The sequence below is a fragment of the Orcinus orca genome, chromosome 12 (assembly GCF_937001465.1).
Source record: "Orcinus orca chromosome 12, mOrcOrc1.1, whole genome shotgun sequence".
In the NCBI taxonomy this organism is placed as follows: Eukaryota; Metazoa; Chordata; class Mammalia; order Artiodactyla; family Delphinidae; genus Orcinus; species Orcinus orca.
This window is the reverse complement of record NC_064570.1, coordinates 25,482,546-25,498,487: the sequence shown is the minus strand read 5'-3', so window position 1 is coordinate 25,498,487 and position 15,942 is coordinate 25,482,546. Positions and strand designations below refer to the sequence as shown.

General features: G+C 41.5%; 1 long non-coding RNA gene across 4 annotated transcripts; it reads right to left on the bottom strand.

The window, feature by feature from the left end:
* Positions 1-2,178: 2,178 nt before the first annotated feature.
* On the bottom strand, positions 2,179-15,827 carry LOC117196721 (uncharacterized). Of its 4 annotated transcripts, none has more exons than XR_007470677.1 (3): positions 9,986-15,682; positions 4,328-9,884; positions 2,179-2,572 (listed from the first exon to the last, which is right to left on the bottom strand). It is a non-coding gene; the product is annotated as an uncharacterized LOC117196721 (long non-coding RNA). The 4 variants fall into 4 exon arrangements; XR_007470678.1 differs by lacking the exon at positions 2,179-2,572 and adding an exon at positions 15,689-15,827 and having other exon boundaries at positions 5,027-9,884; positions 9,986-15,289; XR_004477048.2 differs by lacking the exon at positions 2,179-2,572 and having other exon boundaries at positions 5,027-9,884; positions 9,986-10,765; positions 14,100-15,682.
* Between the last annotated feature and the right edge of the window lie 115 nt (positions 15,828-15,942).

Below are 15,942 nucleotides of genomic sequence, written 5' to 3'. Positions count from 1 at the left end.
TCTGTAGGTCTCATTTTCTTATTCTGTGACCCAAAGATAAAACATACAACCCTGCTTCATAGAGTTGTTATAAGGATTAAATGAGAAAATACTAAGAGATCAACAAATATTAGTCACAATTATTATTACCAGTACTATTCTTCTATATTACTACTAATATTAATACTACTTCTAGTAGTAGTCATAGTGGTAGTACCACTATTCTTTCAACAACCCATATGAGGTAGTTAAAATTAACTACAATTTACAGATAAAGAAATGTAGATCAGAAATGCAAATAGCCTAGGTAAGGTCACTTAGCTAGCACACATTAGAGCTTGAATTTTAAGAGTGAGGAATTGGAAATAACTACAGAGCTCAGTTCTGTGCGATTGGAGGAAAGGTGTTTCCAATGGCATAAATAAGTTTTGGACAGAGATGGCTCTAAAGGGAAGATGTGTTATGCTGAGCGGATAGCTGGATATCCAAGGTTTGATGAATAATAAACTATTGGAGATAGAACTTACTCGGGTGAGAGGTCAGGAATTTGAAATTTGTGCATCCAAAAATATAACCTCTCCACTGTGATCACAACACCATATCTAGAAAGCTGTTCAGTTAGAGTCTGTTAGCAGAAACACACACACACACACACACACACACACACACACACACACACACACACACACACACACACACACACACACATACACACACACTCCTTGAGGCCAAAAGACAGTGCCTGCTCCTCAGAGGGGCCTCTCCCTCTCTCTAATCTACCCACCCTCTTACCTCCCCTGCCCCCACTGGAATTCCCTTCTGTGTTTTCTATTCCTAGATCCTTCCTCACAGCATCCCATATCCATTTTGGAGGCTCACTATGAGGGCCTCAAGCGTTAACTTCAGGACTCTGAAGCAGGTCTTTGGGGGCTGAGGTAGTATCATGCTCGGGTGATGTGAATTTTTCGGAATGGAACAACAAAACAAAGTATGACACCAAAAACTCCTCTTCTTATATTGATGTCTCTAAAAAGAGCTAAAAATGATCCAGCACTTATCATATGCCAGGGACTATTCTAAACACTTTATATAAATTAACTAATTTGTTCCTTATAACAGCCTCCTAAGGTAGGTGCTATCATTTTCTTTTTCTTACAGAGGAAATTGAGACACAGAGTGGCTAACATCACAAAGCTACCTAGGAGAGCTGGGGTTCTAACCAGTGCAGTAGGGTTGCAGCATCATTGTTCTAAACCACTGACCTACACATTCTCACAGGGTGGGCTCTGTCTCTCTCTACCCCATCTTCCCAAAGATGCATTTCCCATCAGAGGTGAGGAGGAGAAAGAAGAGAGTTAGAGGAACAGCTATCCTGCCACAAAAATATAAATGTTATGCATACATCCCTGAAAAGAGATGGTGAAAGTGGGAAGAGAAAACCAGGCAGTTGAGGAAAGGGCCTGAAAATGTTTATATTAGGGAGTAAGGAAAAGAAGGGTGATGAATAGAGGAAAGAGAACAAAGAATATAAGGCTGATGAATAAAGGAGAAGATGGATGAGGTAGTGTTTTAGAAGTCAAGCACTTCAAGGAGGAGATATCCACAGTATCAAGTCTCTTCAATTCGGGGAAGAAAATTAAGTTCATACTTAACTTCAGAAAAGTGCTTCAATAGAGAACTTAGAAGCAGATTACTAGCAAAATGAGGGAGGAAGTATAAGCTGAAGGTACAGACAGTCTCTTTCACACATTTGACAGCAAACAGAAGTAGGCAAGTAGCGTGGTTGCTAGAGAAGACAGCAAGGTAAAGGGAAACATTTGCTTAATTTGGGAGACCTGTAAATATTGAAAGGTAGAATACAGGAAGCAAAAGGGTGGGAGGAGAGTGAAGATGTGGGAAGGGAGAGAATAATGACGGGTGCAAACACCCTTCGAAGTTGAGCTGAGACCAAATAGAGCTAAAAATTAAGCTGGGATGCATAAAGGAGTCATTTGGGAGCCTTCAGAACAATCAAGGCCTGGATCCCACCTCCAGAGCTTCTGATTTAATTGGTCTGGGGGTGCCTGGGCATCAAAACATGTAATATTTCCTAATTGATTCTAACAGGCAGTCAAGTTTGGGAATTGCTGATCCAGGACTCAGAGACTACATCTTCTTTGAGTCTGAAAATAAGAACCAAGAAAACGATGTAAAGATAGATCATTTGAATTGAAGACAAGTTTAATTGACGAAACTCACACATGTTGACTTGGATCGTCTCAGTAAAAAAAAAAAAAAAAAAAAAAAAATTAAACAAGTGGTCTGATCATCTGTGGAGAGGGAAGAAGGAAGTTTGCAGACAGAGGCTCCTCAAATAGCCACTATGAGGGGAACACAGGAGAGGCTCCCGTAGCAAAGGAGTGATAGACAATATGGGCTAGTGATGATGTTGTGCCTGGGTCTTGGTTGAGGCAGGACTTCACACAGATTGGTCTTCTTAAAGCTGGGCTTCATAGACTGATGGAGATGTACAGAAAGTTGATGGAGGGTGATCCATGGGCTCAGGAAGGTCAAAAGAAGAGGAAGTCAGTTGACGATGGAATCCAGTGTTGGGCTGTGGTTGGTTAGGAAACAAGTTGAGCAGATTTGGAGAGTGGGAGAGAAGACCAGTAAGGTTGTGGGTAGAGAAAGGAACATTCACAACTGAGATCCCAGTTGGAAAATAATCCTTCAGGATCTATAACTCTTAGGGCACATTAAAAATATGAAAAATGCACGTATCACGTGACCTCTAAAGTTCAAGGAAGTTTGGTGAAATGAACAGTAGACACAGATTCTCAGATCAGTCATTAGACAGAGCTCTGCCAACAACCAGTCCCTCTGTCCGTCTTCAGGGCTCAGTGTACACTAGGAAGAGGCTTGCTGAGATAAATTCTCAGAACTTGTATACCTGAATCACTACATCAGCTTGTCAGGTTGCTTAGCTACACACATCACGCACCTATAAAAATATCTTTCCTTACCATGAGTTTCTTCCTGTGACTTCCCCCACCTCGAACATTTTTTTTATGTCTTCTCTCTCCTCCATACTCCCATCCCCGAAATGGCTGTAGCAATCTTGATATTAGAAGCAGGCATCTTAAGGGGAAAAACCTCAAGGTTCCCATTTGTTTTCTAGCATTAAACTAGCAAAAGAATTTACCAGTAATCTGTTTAAAGAGGTAGAGCCTTATTAAAATCAAAAACAAATGGCTCATGAGAAAGCTTTTGTGCACTTAAGTATAACTCCTTATTTGTGTCAGCCAAAAGTTGTACTGACTTATATTGTCCTGAATTTTAACCAAATTCCAGTATCACATCATCATTACCAGTTTCACAATTTGTACCCTAGAGTTTTCTTCTTCCTTTTTTCTTTTACTGAAAAGTTGAGTTTAAGGTAAAACTTCAACCTGCAAAGTGAGCAGGGCTATCTAGCCCTCTCTCAGCTGACTTGCTTGTTTCATTTGAAATGAAACTCACTTTTGCTCTTAATACTCCCTCCTTCTCTCCTCTCCCTTACTCTCATCTACTTCCTGGAAATGTCATTCAGGTCAGAGTTCTCATATGCAACATGAGATGGTGCTCATCTTCCAGACCAGGTGCCGAAGCATTTGGGACTACACAGTACGGTGACTGTAATGTTTAGACACAGGTGTGTGAGGGAGAAGAGTCTAATGACAGAATCTTCTATTTAATGCAGACTCTACAGAAATTTTGAGTTGCTTAGATACCAGTGAGTTGTATATAAGAGTAGAATATATATATGTGTGTATATGTATACACACACACACACACATACATACATACGTATATATACATGCATATCTCCATCACACCAATTTGCAAATGAAATCTACTGAAATGCAAAGAAAACCTTATTTAAAAGTTACACTATTACTAACAGTAACCATCATGATGATTTATACTATTCAGTACACTTCCACATACATTTAGTGTATGTTCTTCCTAGTAATCCTCAGAACTGTGCAGGAGGTGGTTGAACATTCGTTCATTCAAGTCAACCGTCCTATCTCGTGAGGGGGCAAAAGTCCAAACAGCCCCTTTGAGCCAAATGGACGGGGAATTTGAGCAAACGCCAGGTATTTACAGAGGCTGATTGCATCCTGGGACTCAGAGGTCAAGAAGTGACATGCAAGGCACTCAGGAGTTTCTATCATAATTTAGGCAAATGATTCGCACTAGAGTGAACAGCACAAGATTTACAGAAACCTGACAGCTGGGCAGGGAGGATGCTAATTGAGAGCCGAGCCACCAGGTGGGCATCCCTGGGATTCATGACTGACAGCTTGCTGGAGCAACAGATCCTCACCTTGTCAAGGGAAAAGTATTCATGTTCAACAGCAACATATCTTGGGGACTCCCTCCCCCCATGCTAATAGTTGTCCTCTTTGTATCTGTTAATTGAGAAATACATAATGATAAAAATCAACCAGGAATCACTAAAGCGTTGAAATGGATTTATACTTCACTGATTCCAGCAGTACTGTGCCAGTTTTCAATGTATTGCCTCTCAGTTCCAAATTCCTTCCATAACTGCTCTGCGTATGTGAACTGTAACCTTTATGCATTTCTCCCTGACAGTGAGCACAATGCTAAACTTTGTTAGTGAGGGCTTGAGCTGGAATAACATTGCTGGGGGTGGGGGGTCTTCCCGTCCTGGCTCTGGTGTGCTCAGTTCTGCTTCTTCTTGTTCCTGTTGCCTGATTGGCCTGTGGTGCCACGTGTGCCCCTGCCACATGCCCAGAGATACAGTTCCCCAGACACTATTCAGCCCCAGCCTGGGCTGTGACCTCCTTTGCACAGCCCTCCAATGTGGGCATTGCGTGCTCTGGGCCTCACAATGTCCACAGAGGCAACCTGGCTCCCTCCATGCACCTGCCAACCAGCTGCAGCTTGCCTATGTGCCAGAGGATTGCTCCCACTGTCTTCCCAACACATGCACCAAGCATTCCAGGTCTTACACTGTCTTAGTCAGTTCAGGCTGCTATAACAGAATACACAGACTGGGTGCCTTAAACAACAAACATTTATTTTTCCCAACTCTAGAGGTTGGAAGTCTGAGATCAGGGTGCCCATGTGGTCAGATTCTTAGTGAAGTACTTCCTCCTAGTTTATGGGTGTCTAGTCTTCTGGCAGAGAAGAGAAAGAGAGGGAAAAAGAACTAGCTGTCTTCCTCTTTAAGGGTGCTAATCCCATCATGGGGCTCCACCCTCATGACCTAATTACCTCCCAAAGGCCTCACCTCCAAATACCATCATATTTGGGCTTCAGCATATGAATAGGGTGGGGGGGGATAAACATTCAGTTCACAGCATGCACCTTCCCCACTCCTTTGCAAGCCCGCCCCCCAGCCTGTTCCCAGGCCCTGATGGGAGATTGCTCCCTGCTTGCCCAGGAACTATGGAGCAGCTCTGGTCCCAGCAAACAGTCGTCTTCTCTGACATCCAGTGGGCTACAAACACACCTTCTCCAGCAAGGCCTGAACCCCTCCTTCCAAGTTGTCCTCTCATGGGTACTTCCTCCGTCCTGGGATGCCCTTTAAAGTTCTTTTTACATCTTTATAGTTACTCTTCTATCATAGTTTGATAACTCTTTATGTTAAACACCCCCTGTTTTACATTACTGTGTGGTTTTTGTGTCTTGATTGAACCAAGATTGATACAAGTTCATTTGGAAAAGTAACAACACATATTTGTATGAGTTAGTCAATCTACAGACAATAGTTGGAATGTAAAAGAATTAACTTTCTTACAACTGCTACCTGAAATCTTCCAGGTATCCACAGTCACCAGGTTGGGAAACCCTGGGCTAGAACTGGACAGATGGGCAGGAACAAAAGCAGAATCCCTGACATGGAAATGGAGCTGTTCAGGGAATGAGATGCATGGCCTGGGGTAGGGGGTGGGGCAACTGTGAGTGTTAGGGAACCATGCTGATCCTTGTGGTCAGCCTTGCCTCCTCTTCTTTATTGTGAATCTATGAATATCACAAAGACGAAATCTGTCTTGGATTGAAGCGGTGGGGAGAAGGGAACTGAGCCTATTCTAGGTCAGAATGGGTTCAGATGCTGGACTGGGATGGAACACGCAGGTAGGAGAGGAGAGGCAACAGCAAACCCAAGAGTGAAGATCTGAGATAGGCCCGGGAAACGAAGGGCAGATGACACCAGCATTTATCAAGCACCTGTTTGACAGGTGAAGCTATAAAGCAGGGGGTACCAAGTGAACTGCTGGAGAGCACTCAGTTTACAGGTGAAACATGCATGATTGGAAAATAGGTCCTCTGACTCCTAAATAGGTTCCTCTTTATCATGCTGCCAATCCTATCAGAGCTTACTATTGGGAGCAGAATAGAAGGTTTCCATTATTTTCAATGATCTGGAACAGATTAAACAGCATAGAAATCATCTTTTTTTGGAAGGTATTTATGGAATTAGTCTTTCAAAATATCCAAATCTGGCTTTAGGAGGATGACATTTTAGGAAATATTTTAAATTCCTCTTTGGTTTTCCACCTAATTGGTTTCTTTTGTTATTTTTTTGCTTTTATTTTTAAGCCATTCCTTGAGTCAATTTTGGTAATTTAAAATTCCTGCAAAAGAGTACTGATTTTATCTAAATATTCAATTTCTTTGCTTAATGTTATAAATACTATTTACTGCCTAAGTATCCTCTATATCTGTGGTTAAAACCCATTTCCCACATCAAATGGTGTTACTGTTTTCCTCCTTTTCTTCATGGTCACGGATACCAGGGATCTTTTCATAGAACCACCTCCATATTTTCCATGCCACTCCATTCCGCTGCTTGCTTTCTTTCTTTTTCTTTCATTCTTTCTTTCTTTCTTTTTTTAATTTGATAGGAGGAGTGTTACAGGGAATCTCAGGTGCAGAGATAAGAGTTAATCATACTTCCTTCTTTATGACTCATTTTTACAATTGCTCTGTACAAGACTCTCTATTTCAATTCTTTTATTTATTTTTTTACTTTACTGTAATCCCTACCCCCATTCCTTTCTCCTAAATAGACTTCTTCCAGTTCTTGGATCAGTGTTTTCTAGAAAAACATAATATCTTTTTCATTTATTTCACTCTGTAATTTTTAAACCTATCCATATTGTATGCTTATATTAGTTTCTTATTGCTGCCATATCAAATTATCTCAAATTCAGAAGCTTAAAACAACAAAAGTTATTATCGTATGGTTCTGGAGATCAGAAGTTCAAAGTTAATATCAACTACCACCTTAAGTCACTGGGCTAACGTCAAAGCGTTGCCAGGGTTGGTTTTTTCAAAGGCTCTGAGGGAAGAATCTTGTGTCCTTGACTTTTTCAGCTTCCAGAGGCCACCTGCATTCCTGGGCTCATGACCCCTTCCTTACTTCATGCCAGCTTCTTGCTTCCTTCATTACATCTCCTACTCCTGTGATCCTACTGCCTTCCTCTGTTAAGGACTCCTGTTATTGCACTGGGCCCACCTGGGTAATCCAGGATACTCTTCCCCCACCTCAAGACCCTTAACATTACTTAATCACATCTGCACAGGTTCTGGGGATTAGAACGTGGCCATCCTTAGAGGACCATTATTCAGCCTACAACAGTACTCATCTAATTCATCTCTTCTAACAGGTGTGTAGTATTCCATGTCATATATGCACCATCCTTAACTTATCCATGCCCCTAGGGATGGACACCTGCTAACATGGACATCTCTTCAATGAATATCCTCTAACACATCCCCTTAAGAATCTGTGTGAGACTTTCTCAGTGCTATACAGAAGGAAAATGAGGGGTGGGAGGAGCTGATACAAATTACCAACCATCTGGAAGGGTACAAGGGCCTAGCGTGATATCAGTACAAATCCCATGTAAAGGTGTTTGCGGAAGTCCACCCTTGATAGGAGACCCGAAAACAATTTTCCCTAAAGGGCCAAAATTCCATGCCATAGCCCTGAGTTATACCCAGAAATGTTGCTAATTGCAGTATGTAGACAGGCCATTTCTCCAATATGTCTAGGTTGCTCTCCACCTGCAGTGCAAGGAGGTTCTTATTTCCCACACATCCCTGTTAACATGGTAATATCTGCGTATAGTCAGGCCATTCAAGATGGCTGTTCTCTTGCTCTCTGTACATCTCCTGCTCAACTGGCCCTGCTTGACACACATGACTATCCAATACTCTTTTATTTTTTTTTTCCCCTGGCCGCGCCATGCAGCATGCGGGATCTTAGCTCCGCAACCAGGGAACGAACCCTCACGCCCTGAATTGGAAGCGCGGAGTCTTAACCACCGGACCGCCAATACGCTTGATTACAGGGCTTAATTAGTCACTGCCTACATGCTTGCCCCTGCCCCAGCCGCTGGTTTCCCTGGTAATTGATGGGCCAATCAGATGTCAATTCCGCCTATAAATGGTAGCCTCCTTCTCCCCAGATAGTGCAAATGGTTGCCATGTCCTGCCTGGCGGTCTGCCGTTCACAGTGGGATGTCGCTCCAGGACCCTTCTGCTGCAGACCGGTAAGACCCCTGTCCAATGAACTGTTGCTGTCTCTGTCGCCGTCTCTGGTCTCTTTCTTCAGTCTCAAGGCTGGGCAACTATAAGGCGTGCAAGCCTGCGGGGTGCGGCCCAACAACCTGATTTTCTAATTATTTACTCTTCTTAAGGGAGCTAATGTTTTCTCATTATTTTCATCAAGTTCCTATCGTGAGGTTAACCGTCTGTTGATATGCTTGTTATCCATTCTGCTTTCTATTTCTAGGAATCTTCACTCATTTTCTTCCAGGGTATTTCATTTGTGGTGGTGGTTGATGTTGCTGTTTTTATCCATTTGCAGGAATTCCTTGTGTTTTCTAGATTTATTACTTGTCAGTTATAAATATTGCAAATACCTTCTCTTAATATACTGTGCATCTCAGCTTTTCTATGTTGCCTTTTATTTAGCAGGAGTCTTTAATTTTGACATAGTCAAGCTCATTAGCTTTTTACCTTAGAGTATGAGTACTTGTCTTCTAACTCACTAATTTCTACATTTATTTTCATTTCTTCCTTTCCCTTGTTTTTTGTTTACTGTGTCTTTTTTTCTCGAGTATCTTGAGCTAAATGTCTACATAATTTTCATCTTTCAGTTTTTTAATTTAATCAGTGGATATTAGTTAATATTCCTTTGGTGAGAGATGTTTTTGAACTTGACAAATTTTCAAGTAAATTTTTAATGTATTTTGCTTCAGTCTTTAACCAAAATATTTTTCTGCTTTGAGCTATTTCCCATCCAGTACTTTGTAGATGTTAGGTGCATTCACAAAAAAGGTATATTTTATTATAGCTGGACTAAATGAAATATATTACTGGAAATCGCAGTCTGCATGTCATAAAGAGGAAAAGTAAGGTATCCATTAGCAAGTGAAAAGAAACTGCAAGCGCAAACCAAGCCCAGCCCTTCCTATCTTCACTTCCTTCTCTCAGCTGTTAAATTTTAAAACTTGGGATTGTTTTGAGATGTTGATTTTTACTTTACTTGTTTGTATGACGATGGTGATTTGCGGGAACACTTGAAATCCTTTGATATGGAAACAGTAAGATTAGAAAGGGAAATTGAAAGTCATTTTGTCAGTTCATTATTATCATACAATTTTTTAATTATTGCAATGAGGATAAACTAATTTATACAGAACCTATATTTTCAGCCAGTGCAGCATATACAAACTGCAACTTTAGAAAGCAAAAGAAATATAGAAGCTGAACTATATTTTATTCACTTGTTCAACAAATGTTAAAGGCCTACCACGTGACACTGTTCTGAACACTGGGAATACAGCAGTTAACAGGGTAGACTAGATCCGCAGTCTAATGGAGCTTTTGAGTGAGAGAGGCTGTGATAAAGAAATAAACAGATAAATAAAAAAGGTAATTTTAATACAGGTATTTCCCAGGAAAAAGATAAAACATGATGGCATATGAGCCAATAACTTACCTGATAAGAAGCAGGCACCCATCCACATGGAGGTCACCTGGTGGAACATCTGGGTGGAGCCACAGCAAATGCATATGAGCCCAACGACGCCCTTCTCTTCCTCATCCAAAATGCAGCAAGAATCAGGCTTATTAGCGTGGACAGCTAGAAATGAGAGAAACTGTTCCACATGCCTGTTCATCACAAAATTCATCACACAAACAGGATTGAGTGTTACACTCTTCTCTCGTGATGAGACATGCAACAGGGAGAAGTCATCCTTTTGCAGGAAGGCTAATTTTGGAAAAATGTTTATGGATTGTTTTCTTGGAGAAGAGTGGGGAGAAATAGGTTCAGATATCCATAAGGATAGACTTCTCAGCCAGTAACCACCATTTCACAGGGAAGTCAGACAGCCCAGCTCTCAACACACAAATTCAAACATCCCAATTCAGCATGTTTCTTCCACCCCAAACTTTTCATCCAACCAGAGGGGTTCCTTCTCAGTCCTTCCCCCTCCAATTTCCATCCCAGGTAGCTCTAGGCTTTCACATTCCAGGATATTTCCCCAGGCATCTATATCTCTTCTATTTCTTACCAGAACAATTTATATCCACCCTATCCAACATCCTCTTAACTCCTAGGCTCACATCGAGACCTCAGCAAAAGAGACGGCCCCTTCAGATACTAAGGCCACCCATTAGAAGGCAATGACAAGGACTTCCCTGGTGGTCCAGTGGTTAAGACTCTGCTTCCACTGCAATGGCTGTGGGTCTGATCCCTGGTTGGGGAACTAGGATCCTGCATACCACGTGGTGTGGCCAAAAAAAAAAAAACACAGGCAGTGACAAGTTATAAATGAGACCAAGACCCCTTTAAAATTCTGTCTCCTATTGTGATTTGGCATTCTACCATTTTCAATAACAATTGTTTTGTGTTGTGTGTTGTATGTGTTGTTCAGGTTTTAGAAGCTACATAACCAGCATGTATTACAGTAACTTCATGGTACTGACAAGCGTCTGTACAAATTTCGTTAACTGAACTGGTTCTGAAGCTGATTCATTGTGGCTTTCCTTGACTGACCTTATAAATTACTTAATTTCAACATATAGTCTCTCTCACGGTGCTTCCTAATTTCTTAAGACAACTAGTCTGAAGATAAGATGGAAAAGAAGACCATATTTACAGTAGCATCTAAAAAGATAAAATACCTAGAAAAAGATGTTTTAAATGTGCAACTTCATGTGAGGAAAATTGTAAAGCCCTCCTGAAGAACCTAACAATAGACTTTGCAGGGGTTCAGAGCATACCACCCTAAAATATGCCACTCTGATGTAAGGATTATTCTGAGCTAAAGGCAATTGAAAAGAAGCAGACACACACACACACACACACACACACACACACACAAAACATTTCTGCCCTCCCTTCCTCTACCAAGAAAGGCAGGACAATTTTTTTTTTTTTTTTTTTTTTTTTTTGCGGTACACGTGCCTCTCACTGTTGTGGCCTCTCCCGCTGCGGAGCACAGGCTCCGGACGCGCAGGCTCAGCGGCCATGGCTCACGGGCCCAGCCGCTCCGCGGCATGTGGGATCTTCCCAGACCGGGGCACAAACCCGTGTCCCCTGTATCGGCAGGCGGACTCTCAACCACTGCGCCTCTAGGGAACCCCAGGGCAGGACAATTCTTAATCAACAGAGACAACTTTAGACTCTTATCAGCCCAGAGAAATCTACATAACAAATCTTACTAACTAGCCCTCATCTTCCATTGGTTTCACACATGTATCTACCTTCCCACAGTTTACAAGCCCTTAAAAACCTAAACCCCTTATCCTTTGTCTTGTCACTTCTTAACAAATGTATTGTTCTTTTGCTAAGATACTATGTAAGCCCCAGTTCTAACCACCCCTTTGAGTTATTCATCACTGATGAGTACAGCATGTGTTAATAAAGCGTTTTTTCCGGGCTTCCCTGGTGGCGCAGTGGTTGAGAGTCTGCCTGCTAATGCAGGGGACACGGGTTCGAGCCCTGGTCTGGGAGGATCCCACATGCCGCGGAGCAACTAGGCCCGTGAGCCACAACTACTGAGCCTGCGCGTCTGGAGCCTGTGCTCCACAACAAGAGAGGCCACGATAGTGAGAGGCCCGCGCACCAGGTTGAAAAGTGGCCCCCGCTTGCCACAACTAGAGAAAGCCCTCGCACAGAAACAAAGACCCAACACAGCAAAAATTAATTAATTAATTACTAAACTCCTACCCCCAACATCTTCTTAAAACTAATAATAATAATTGGAAGAAATCTTATAACTACATCAGCCACCTACAAATTCAAGAACTTCCTCAAATATTAAAAATAAATAAATAAAAAATAAAGTGTTTTTCCTCTTGTTAGTCTTTTGTCGGTCTCATTGCAGGGCCCCAGCTGAAGAACCTGGCAGTTAGAGGGGAATAGTTTTTCCTCCCCTAGAACTTCAACGTATATAAAGACATATCTTAGATATCATGGATAGAAAGACTCAATAAAGAAAAGGTGCCAGTTCTCCCAAAGTTAACTTCTAAATATGGCATTATCTGCCCCAAATAACACCATAAAGTTCATGTGGCAAAATAAATTTAAATAGCTAGATAAACTAAAAGAAGAAAGAATGTGGGAGATTCAGTTTACCAGATATTAAAACTCACCACAGAGTCTTAATAACTACATGTCTGGTTGGTACATAAATAGAAAGACCTGTAGATTTGAAGAAAATTTTAAAAATAGACACACATTCAGTAATATAGTGTATGCTAAAGATGACATCTGTATCAATAGAAAAAATGGATCTTTAGATTAATGGGACAACTTGTCCACCTAAAGAAAAGATAAAATAAAATTGGATCTATACCTCACATTATACATAGGGAAAAACCTTCAATTATAGCAGGTATTTAAAAGTATAATGAAGTTTTTAAAAGTCACAGAAGACAACATAAGTGAATTCCTTGCTAACCTTGGAGTAGGGAAGTCCCTTATATGACTGAAAATTCATGTCATAAAATCAAAGACGATAAAATACATATGTAATTTAAAATCCATTAGCATGACAAATACACCATAAGCAAAGTAAATGACAAAATAATAAGCTGGAAAAAAATTGCAAATCCTATAAATGACTAATACTGTTCTCCTGAATAGATACTGAACTCCTAAGGAGCTCCCAGGAGTAAAGAAGATTAGGAAGAACCCAACAGAAAAACAGGCAAAGCACATGAACAGACATTTCATAGAAAAATATTCATAGCCAAATGGAATACAAATTAATATGAGAAATACAAATAAAAATGCCATTACTTTACCATGAAGAGAAAAATGGCACAGGCCCTGTGCAGGGGACTCTGGCACTACTTGCCAACATGACAGGTTCTGTGATCCTTAGACCTGGCAGTCCCACACCTGAGCATCTTTCTTACAGTTACATCTGCACACATAGGAAATGAAAACGTGCAAGACTACTTACTGTGACGGAGTTTGGATAGGACCCAAATAAAACATGGCATATTTACAAAATCAATCCTATGCAGCTGTAAAAAAATAATGAGCAACTTTTCTGCACTGATGTACAGAGGCATTTGGGCTGTCCTGTTAAGCAGAGAAAACAGCATGCAAAACTCAATACGACGTGGGCTGCATTTTTGTGTAATAAAATGAGGAGGATGGGTAACAGTATATTTTGTTCTATCTGCGTATGTAAAAAGACCTGTTGGAAAGGTAAATACGCCAACAAACCAAAAGTAGTACAAAGAGTGGGAAGTGAGAGAGGATAGGACAGATGGGAGGGGACAGATGTGAAGTGGACTTCTTTGTGTGTACCTTTTATATCATTTTGATTTTGAACAGTCTAAATGTATTAGCAACTTGGAAAAAAATAGAATGTTATTTGAAACAAGAGGGTGTTTCATTGCAAATGAGACAGTTCTTTAGTTTCCATACTTTACAACATGACTTTTCAGCCGTTTTTTTCTTTATGGCAAGAGTCATGGTGGATAATTACACTTAATCTCAAAATATCCCCCTCCCTACACACTCACGCTGTATCCCCGCCAGTCTCTCCTCCTGCCCACCATGTCCCCACTCAATCGATGAGGGCCTTCACCTCCCAGCCTCTGACGCCAGCTGTGTTCACTCCTTCATCAGATTTGTGTGCAGTTTGCAGCAAGCTGAGTCCAAAGCATTAAAAGCCATCATATATGTCCCATATATCTCCCATATATGTCCATGATATGATGAAAAAGAAAAGAAAGCTTCAGTGTAACCAAAATACTTTGACAGTGACTTAGAATAAAATTGTGAAGTGAGGATTGTCCTTGATTCACTTCTCTCTCCCATTCTAAGGACCACCTGCCACACTGCGCTGTCTTCTTCCCTGGGATGCTCAGCTCCCACCTGGTACCCAGCGCCTTCCCATGAAGAAGAGCTCCAATGAGTTGAGCCCCACATAAGGTAGCTGTTATTTATCATGTACTCATTTATTCTCTCCCTACCTTATTCCAGCTAGTGCTTTAGAAAGATGGTAGGATTACTTTCCACTTTTTTATGGAAATAGAACCTGAGGCCCAGAGAACTAAGTAAATTCCCATTATCCCAAGAACTTCAAGTAGCAAAATCAGGACTGGAATCTAGGTACATCTCATGCCTAAACTTGCCTCTCTTGCCTGACCTGTATACACACTATCCCTGTATCTTCCTCATGGAGCAAGGAAGATTTCTCTCTCTCTCCCTCTGTCCTGTCCAATATTCCTAGGGAGCTATCGCTGTGGAAATCAATCTGAGAAATTAAATGTGCTCTAATGATAAGGGCCAATAAGGGTTAATAATAGCCTGTCATACGTAATAGCTAAGGTTTATTGAGCACTTACTGTGGGCTAGTTAGTCACTGAGCAAAATGCTTTATTTATGCAACATTATAATCTTTACTAGATTTTTAAGAAGTGGACATTACTATTACCTTCATTTTACAGATGAAGACATTTAGACTTAGAGGACAGGGACGTTCCCAGATTATTGTTAAGAAGTGGCAGAGCCTGGATGGCACCAGATAGGACACTTTGAAGCTGGGTGCTTGGCCATCACACAGGTCTGCCTCTCTCGTTCATCCCTCCAGAGACACTTGTCACTGAAGGAAACAGTCTTGGCTGAAGCACCGATTTAATCGCAAGAAATAAATCAAATAGTGACCTCCTAATGTCCAGCTGGGAGATACTCGATACATGAAGGAGCTTTCTTAAGGGCTTTCCCAGCTCTTCCAAATATGCATACTTCCTCTGTAGGCCAGTCTTGGCTCCCCTGAAATCAACCCAAGTTGAGTTTTTATACTGAATCAAAATAAGACTATGTTTCTCCTTAGGTCTCAAAGGATTCGTGGTATATGCCTCCAAAGAAATCACATCCACAACTCAACAAGTTGCATCCCTACAACATCTGGCCAGTCGGCAGCTTCCAGGGCCAGTTACTCTAATTTTTCAGCCCCAAACCCTTTCTTCCAGCTCTAAGTGTAGTTTTCCCTTAGTCAGAGAGGGAAGGCGGAAACGCATTCCCAGGCAAGCATTTTCTCAAGAATGTTCCGGGGAACTTTATGTCCATAAGATGCTTTGTCCCCTCCCCAAAGTGTGAGTTAAGCCGTTTGGGAACAATGGACCTGCACCACACGTGCATTTTTTCTCACTGGAATTAAACTACACTTACCTCACACACAAAAAAAGGAAGGAGTGGTGGGAGAATCCTTTATATTCTCTATTTCTCTTCCTCCATTTCAAACTAGACTTGGTCTCCACCATCAAAAGAATAGAGAGGGGCTTCCCTGGTGGCACAGTGGTTGAGAGTCCGCCTGGCTCGTGGGCCATGGCCGCTGGGCCTGCGCATCCAGGGCCTGTGCTCCGCAACGGGAGAGGCCACAACAGTGAGAGGCCCATGTACCGCAAAAAAAAAAAAAAAAAAAA